The following is an 8,654-nucleotide window of genomic DNA, read 5'->3' as shown; positions in this document are numbered from 1 at the left end:
ACCCTTGAGATACCTTAGCGAAAATGACTCTTGAACTGCTGACTCATGTACCAAGTCCATACTGAACCGCGGCCGTGTGTGGTATAGCCTTTAACCTCGTTAAAACCCCACCCGGTAAACCCATTGGAACAAACCCAGGGGTAAGAAAAAAGAATATCAAGGACTACAACAGGCCGAAGTCAGTAAGTACCTTGACATGTGAGAAGGGTCACGGTACTGGATGTAGTTGGTTCCATATTCTGGTTCCTGAGCTCGGTAAGTATCTTTTGAACAGCTCTCGCCAACCTCCGGGTGCGTGATCTCGTCATCAGCCCATCCAGAATGACCAAGGCCGTGCCTGGTTCCTGCTCCTTGATCCGATCTTCGACCCATGGTTCAGCTTCTGGTTCCATGATCGCATCAGGTCCCGTTTCCATGTGATGTTGTTTAATATGAAGTTAAGCACACATTAATCACCCCTATACCAATTTAAACTAATTTGATAATGTGACCATATCAAAATGCGACCACGACAAGAATCAATATTTTAAAATATGTTCATGAAAGGAATCAATATTTTAAAATATGTTCATGTTCATGCTACTATGTTACAAGCACTAGGAACCATTGTTTTAAAATATTGAGAATAATGAAGATATTATACGAATCTCATCATACACGATCCATCCTCCTATAAGTGTCATAAACTTCTATAGTCACTTTATCAATCTTTAATCCAACAATGATGCAAATAATACAATATAAAATATTTATCAAATATATTTTTATGAAAATGTTGATTTATTGATTTTATAACTAATAAAAAGCGTATAACCAACAAATTTTTACTTACAAGAAAGTATTATTACGAATACTGTAAAACCACAAAAAGTACAACTACATGGATGGCAAGTATAACTGGAATTATTAGGGCAACCACATTCAAAATTCTCAGTTAAATTCCAACTGTATAGTATAGTATAAGTAAACAAAACCAGAAATTGTAATTTGATGTTGACAGAAAAAGTTATATTCCCTTATTGGTTGCCTGCATCAAACCTGGAATGTGAAAACTATCGAAATACAGAAATGAACTGAATTGTGTGATAAAAGTTGAAGTTAGATTTCATTTGAATGATCGAACAATTCAGCATTTTGTCCCCAAAGTGCAAACAAGAAAGCTTCCATTGCCTTTGACTACGGCTCTTTATGGTCTTTTTCCACTTTCTCCATCAAGAAGAGGCCTAACAATAGATACGTAAATCTGTTCATGAGGTGTGACTCCATTAAGAACAATGTAATCATGAAGCTCAATGACTTCTTCTTGATCTCGCTGCTTGCTAAACGATGTAATCAAAGTTCCATATGTTACATGATCCGGAATAACACGTCTCTGAACCATAATCTTCAAAACCTTCTTCGCTTTCTCATAAGAACCAAACTTGCACAAGTGATTGATCAAAATGTTGTATGTCACCAGACTAACAAAATTTGCACCACCAGGTTTCTGCATTTTAGATAAGATATTGAGAGATTCTTCAACATTCCCGTTCTTGAGAGACTCGTTCAACAATGTGTTGTAAGTCACAGCATCCTTGCTTTCCATTGCCTTCACAGTCGCTTCAGCCACATCGACCAATCCTCTTTTACTTAATCCATTCACAATTGAATTATAAACCACAAGATTCAGTTTTTGTTTCATCTTGATTATACCATCATAGATATCTATCGCTCTTTCCAACTTACCTTCCTTTAGGTGTCCATCGATCAAAGTACCAAATGAAATTGCATCAAGATTCAACCCACAAACCAACATACTCCCTAGAATCTGATCAGCAGACGCCAGCTTTTTATCCCTTACCAAATGGTGCATAAGCGTGTTTTGACAAACCCCATATTCCACGAGTTTCTTCTCTAAAATCTGTCTCTGAAACTTAACAGCTTCCTCAACGTATCCGTTTCTGCATAGACCTCTGACAACAATGAAGTGAGTAAACCGATCAATTCGCATCTCTTTACACCAACACCGGCATAGCTGCTTCTGTGTCACCTTCCATGAACAGCCAATAAACAATAGAGGTATAGACAATGGTATAGCCAAAAGTCCGTTACTCGTCATCTCATCACACAACCTTAAAGCTTCATCTGATCTTCTGGCTCTTCCATATGTATCAACCAAAGATCCATAGGTTCTTTCATTGCAGCCAACACCTGATTCCACCATGTCAATGCGGATTTTTCCCGCCAAATCCAACGCTTCAAGCAACTTATACTCTTTACAACATGAGTATATGACCAGATTAAAGGTGTTCACATTCTCAACATATCCCAAAGAACCCATTCCCTTGTAAACCTTCCAAAACCAATCAATCTCATTCAAATTCAATAAACAACCCGTAAAATTATTCACCGCATGAACAGAAACACAAAATCCCTCTGCTCTCGTTTGCTCAATAATCAGTGTATAAGCTCCTTTAGCTCCTTCAGTACTTGATGAGGACATCGAGACAAGCATCACACTAGCTGATGAAGAGCCAATCAACATACCAAACATGAGACATGCACCAAGAACAAGATCAGGCACTAAAAGCTTAAGAGAGGAGTTCAACAAATCTATAGAAGGGCTGATTACATTCATAGAGCATGAGGAACTCAAGGAGAATCTGCTCAAAGGAGAGATCACCCGAGAGACACCAATGGAGCCTTTGACCGAGTTTAACACACCAGAGACACAAGACTTGGAAGACACGGCTGGATCAAGTCTCGCATAGCTCAAAGACCTTCAAAAAACCAAGAACACCAATTAAAGAGACACCAAGCAATGACTACGCGCAACTCAAGCTCCAAACCGTGTCATTCTTGCCGGTCTTGCAAGGCAACAAGGAAGCAGCCATGTTTATCATTTCCAAACAAGTGGAAACTCCACTCCTCGAACCAATGTAAGTGTTTACATTCGGGTTATTTCTCACGAGTTTATTTTTGGTTTTGCAGGGACTTTTTCTTAGTCGTTTTAGAGTTTTAGAATTTTTGAATTTTTCGACTTTTTCTTTAAGTTAAACGTTGAGTTTCATAGTTTCCTTTTTGTAATCTTTTCGGCCAAGATAAGCCACCTGCTGTCGAACCAGTATATAAGGTTTCTTCTCAGCATGTAAACATGTACCTTGATTAATAAAATACCTGAGTTTTCTTAGAAAACAAAACCCTAGCCGCAGCTAGTTCTGTTTCTTTTTCTCTGGTGCAATTTCTTTAAGGCTGAGAAACAAGACTTATCATAGAATTTCCATCCTCTGTGTGGCGTCTCTCGATCCATTGTTACATTGCTTCATCGTGTCATTAACCATCTCTACCGAGTTTACTAGAGAGAACCGTACGACCAGCTAGAGATTCACCATCTTATCACCCTTGTAAGAACAACTCACACTTGTTCCTACATCATCTGGTATCAGAGCCTAGGCTCGTGTCAGTGAATTTATACCCTTTTACTTCCTCCTTAGTTTTGTTTCATCATCGGAAAAAAAAAATTAGACCTGTTTGTCTCAAATTACTACATCGAGTGTTCATATTAGTTTGCTTGAGAAAAAAATAATATACCGTTGTTTCGAGTTATTGCATTACATTTTCATATTCATATCATTATGGTTATCTCAAAATAAACAAAAATTCATATTGCCTCGTTCATTAATAGTTGTGAATCATTGCACTAGTTATATAGTCGTATCAAATATAAGTTATTTGCATAAGTTGATTGTTTCTTGCCTTGCTCCATTACATTGATTGCTCTTTTAAGTTGTTTCACTAGTTTCTTATCTTAATCCCATACAAAAAAGGCCTTTTCATATAAGTTTAGGTCGAGAGATCATCATACTTCTTATTTTCATTCCTTGCATTTTAACACCTAAAACTACATACCACACCGATTGCACTTGATTTTTTGTTGTTTTTGTTGTACGCAGGAACAATGGGTGAGGCAGGAGAAGCTAACATGGCTCAAATTCTTGCTAGTATCCAGGCTCATTTCGCAACTTAAGGGGAGCGTATGACCTGGATTGAGCAGCCACCACTAGTCCCAAGAGGACCTATTACAGGTGCAAACGCGCGGAGGGCCAACCAAGACGAAGATGAAGACATGGAAGATCTTGACGATGATGATCGACCAAACCAAAACCAACCCCGAGGTCAACACAATCAAGGCCGAGGCCAAGAAGAGAGCAAAGACATCAAGCTTACTGCCCCTACAATTGCTGGCAAGATGAACCCCGATGCATATCTCGATTGGGAGAGGAGAATGGATTACATTTTCGATTACTACCATTACTCAGAAGGTAGAAAGGTGTCATTAGCGGCTGCACAACTAACTGATAATGCCTTAGCGTGGTGGGATCGAGATATTTTTGAGAGAAGGAGGCATAGACATGGATAGATCAACAACTGGGAGGACATGAGATTCAGCCTCAGGAAGAGATATGTTCCAGCTTACTATCACCGGGACTTGCAGAAGAAATTTCGCAAGCTCACTCAAGGAAGTAAGACCGTGGATAGAAGAGTTTAAAACTCTTAAGAACCGGCTTGAAGTAGAAGACTCAGCCGAGACCTTGATGGCCTAATTCATTGACGGTCTTAATGATCGGATTGCTAGAAAGATTGAGAGGCAGACATACCATGACTTGGAGGATGTGCTCCATCATGCCGTGCAAGCCAAGCAACACATTAAGAGGAAGACCACTTCCACCAACCGGAGAAAAACTACTTAGACACCACAACCTCAACGAGCTATTGAGAAAGGCAAGGCTGTAGAAGAAGACAACCGGCTCCACAAATCCACACTTGAAACCTCCAAGACCAACAGACCCGAGGTAAGTAAGGCTCCCACACAACGAGCTAGAGATATAACTTGTTTTAAATGTTAGGGTAAAGGACATTATGCGAGGGAGTGCCCAAACCCAAGGGTAATGATTCTAAAGGCCAATGGAGAATACGAATCCCAAGATGAAGGAGAAGAAGCTGATGACGATGAGGAAGATATTGTAGACTACCCAGATCAGGGAGAGCTATTGGTGGTGAGGCGAGCTCTCACTGCTGTTTTTGAGCCAGAGACGATTCAAAGGGAGAACATCTTTCACTCACGGTGCACCATAAACACTAAGGTATGTAGCTTAATTATCGATGGAGGTTCTTTCACTAACGTGGCTAGCAAGTATCTTGTTGACAAGCTAGGGCTCCCAAAGACCAAACTCCCTCGACCTTACAAGCTCAAATGGTTGAACGATGAGACTGAACTCATGATTGCTGAGCAAGTTACTGTGCCCTTTAGCATTGGTAAGTATGTGGATCAGGTGGTGTGCGATGTCGTTCCCATGCAGGCTAAGCACTTGTTATTTAGGAGGCCTTGGCAATTTGACAAGGAGACCCTCCACAATGGCCGCACCAACTACTATATTTTCACACACGACAACAAGAACCATAACTTAGCATCACTCACCCCTCAGGACGTGCATGAAATGCACAAAGCCATGTCAAGAGGCTCAGAGGTAAGTAAGACTAACCTCTATGTTACACCTATGGTTGTGCTTAAATCTCTTGAAGTACAAGAAAAGGTGCTACTAATGATCTTTAAGGAAGGTTTGTTTTCAGATCATGAGCCACACGACTTGCCTAGAGCCGTCAAGGAGAAACTAGACAGATACTCCGATGTGCTTCCAGAAGAGATTCCTCCTGACTTGCCACCCATCAGAGGAATAGAGCACCAAATTGACGTGATTCTCGGAGCACTTTTACCAAACCGAGCTGCCTATAGAGTTAACCCCAAAGAGGCAAAATAGCTGGAGAAGCAAGTACAAGGCCTGATGTCAAAGTGATATATACATGAGAGCTTAAGCCCATGTGCCGTTCCAGTCTTGTTGGTGCCCACAAAAGATCGCTCTTGGAGAATATGTGTTGATTGTAGAGCAATCAACAACATCACCATCAAGTATAGGCACTCAATCTCTCGGCTTGACGACATGCTAGACAAACTTAATGGGGCCACCATCTTCTCTAAAATTGACCTGAGAAGTGGATATCACCAAGTACGCATGAAGGAGGAAGACGAGTGGAAGACGGCGTTCAAAACAAAGAGGGGCTTATACGAGTGGCTAGTGATGCCGTTTGGACTCACCAACGCACCAAACACCTTCATGAGGCTCATGAATCACGTTCTAAGGGCCTATATCTGTAAGTTTGTAGTGGTATATTTTGACGATATACTAATCTATAGTGGAATTGGATCAGTTGGAGCATCTCTCACAAGTTCTAGAGACACTTCAGTTAGAGAACTTATATGCCAACATTTAGAAATGCATATTTTGCACTGATCAAGTAGTGTTTTTAGGTTTTGTTGTTAGCTCACTGTGTCTTAAAGTTGACGAAGAGAATATCAAATCAATACAAGATTGGCCTACACCAACTACCATCGGCCATGTGAGAAGTTTTCACAGCCTCGCAAGTTTTTACCGAAGGTTTGTCAAGGATTTCAGCACCTTGGCAGCACCCCTAATATAGGTGATCAAGAAAAATGTGGAGTTCAAGTGGGGACAGGCACAAGAAGATGCATTTAACAAGCTCAAAGATCGCCTGACACATGTGCCTGTTTTGGTACTTCCAAACCTTGAACTAACCTCATGGAATCCTCATAGAACATATATATCCCCATCGAAAATCCCTTAGACCCAACAATAAAACTACTCAGACATGATAAACGAAATCAAAAACATAGTATTAAAAAGTAGAGCAATAATCAAAATTGAAAAAGAAAGAACAAGGGTTCAAGAGATAGATCTCTCTCTCCCTAAACCTAAAAACAAAAGCTTAAAGTAAAATTTCTTCTAAAGTATTTTGTCTCTCTTAAAAACGACCTAAATGATAAGTATTTATAGTCTCCAATGCTCTCTGGTGTCTAGGGTTCCGAAATTGAGGCTGAGAAAATGATTTGGGCTTCAGAAATGAGTCTTCGAGTTCGGAGTTGGCTGGTCGCGGTCGGGAAGTCTCTGACCGTGGTGAAATGGTTGTTGGCCGCGGGTGGAAATGCTTGCCGGCTGTAAAGTGTATCTTTTGATTGAACCGTTGGATTGCCAAGCTGTAAAGTGTGCTGGAAAGCTGATACTTCCATCTTTGAGATCTCCAAATTTGAGCTGGATCAGACGGTGAGAAGGCCTTCAATCGGGGGTGAACTTCTGACGGTTTGACTCTGAGCTGAAAATCTGGTTTTCTATCCATTTTGTTAAGCTTTTCCCTAAGTTTTCTGAAAAGAGTCTTGGAACTACAAATACTAGAAAAAAATTAATAAAAGTACTTGAAAGTAATAAAAAACATAGAAAAAGTATTTCAAAACGATCCATACAAGTGGTCAAAATACGGTGTTATCAACTCTCCCAGACTTAACCCTTTGTTTGTCCCCAAACAAAGCAAAAGTCTAAATTGGTTAAGTGAAAACAAAAATAGAGAATGTACAAATCTCAGAGACATGAACTCCTAAACTAAGACCAAAAATCGTGCATCAATCCACAACTTAGTCTAAAAAATTCTCACCAAGACACAAAAAATACTATTCCACTTTTTCCGTCATGCAAAACTCAAATAATCTAAATCTTGATTCCAGTCAACTAGCTCTCTATATTCATTAAGTGCAATAGTGAATTCTCATTAAAGACATCATCCAGAGTAGACAGCGTTTGGCATTAAAGGGCTGTTTAAGTGGTGGAGTTAAAGTGTTTCGGGTTACCTGATGAATCTGGAGGATGCAAGATAATATGCAAAACCGCAAGAGAGATAAGGACCTGTTGATGACCGCAATTTCAGTCACTTCTTCTTGCCCAATGTTGTTGCATAATCCTTCCTTCTTTGTTGTGAACAGCTATTCCCCTAGACTTTGATTCTATCCGGGAATCAGAAAATGATCTCCAAAACTACATAAAATCGAACTCTAGCTTGCCTTGGGACTTAAAATTCGACCTCTCTAGACTCTCTAAGGCTTTTATTTCCTTTCCTTTCCTATTTTCGGATTTTTTTTTTTTTGAAAGGGGAAATTCCTTTTAAAGAGAGAGAGACTAGAGGACGAGATTGTACCAAAATTTGAGTTTTTTCAAAGGCAAACTGAGCTTCCTCATGTGTTGAATCCTTTCGGGAAGTTTTCCGGCAAAATCGCAGATCTCTGTCTTTGGTGACTGAAAACTGGGTCATTCTTCTTTCTCTCCAACGTTTTTACACATATCTACATATAAGAAAATAGAAAACAAGAGTGCATGTGGTTTGAAAGAGGCTTGGTTAAGGTGGGGAACTAGCTAAAGATGAACTAGCCATTCAGGATCAACAAAGAGTGGTAAAAGGGTAAAGGAGTCCTGAATGTATGATTCGTTTTCCTAGTCTAATGCTTTAATGAGAGAATTAAGCCCAAGTTAAGTCCAAATAAAACAGAGCTAGTGTATTCTTTCATCTAAATCGAAATCATTCAAATTTCTCTGGGGTTCTTCGTTTCAAATGTGCTTAGCTACCGCCTAATCTAGTCATAAATCATGAATGAGCATGTCACTATGAACAGTCTAAAAGCACACAGTCAACTATCATTGATTCATGTTCACCATTCCCTTTAAAACGTATTTTGTTTTGAAAACCAATTTTGAAAAACTTTAAAGAAAATGCAA

The 8,654-nt window shown here is 39.7% G+C and overlaps 1 pseudogene; it reads right to left on the bottom strand.

The window, feature by feature from the left end:
• Positions 1-1,186: 1,186 nt before the first annotated feature.
• Positions 1,187-2,873, bottom strand: LOC18009704 (annotated as a pseudogene).
• Positions 2,874-8,654: the final 5,781 nt, after the last annotated feature.

This window comes from Eutrema salsugineum, unplaced genomic scaffold (assembly GCF_000478725.1).
Source record: "Eutrema salsugineum unplaced genomic scaffold, Eutsalg1_0 scaffold_8, whole genome shotgun sequence".
In the NCBI taxonomy this organism is placed as follows: domain Eukaryota; kingdom Viridiplantae; phylum Streptophyta; class Magnoliopsida; order Brassicales; family Brassicaceae; genus Eutrema; species Eutrema salsugineum.
The sequence above is the reverse complement of the archived record's forward strand: the minus strand, read 5'-3'. Positions and strand labels throughout refer to the sequence as shown.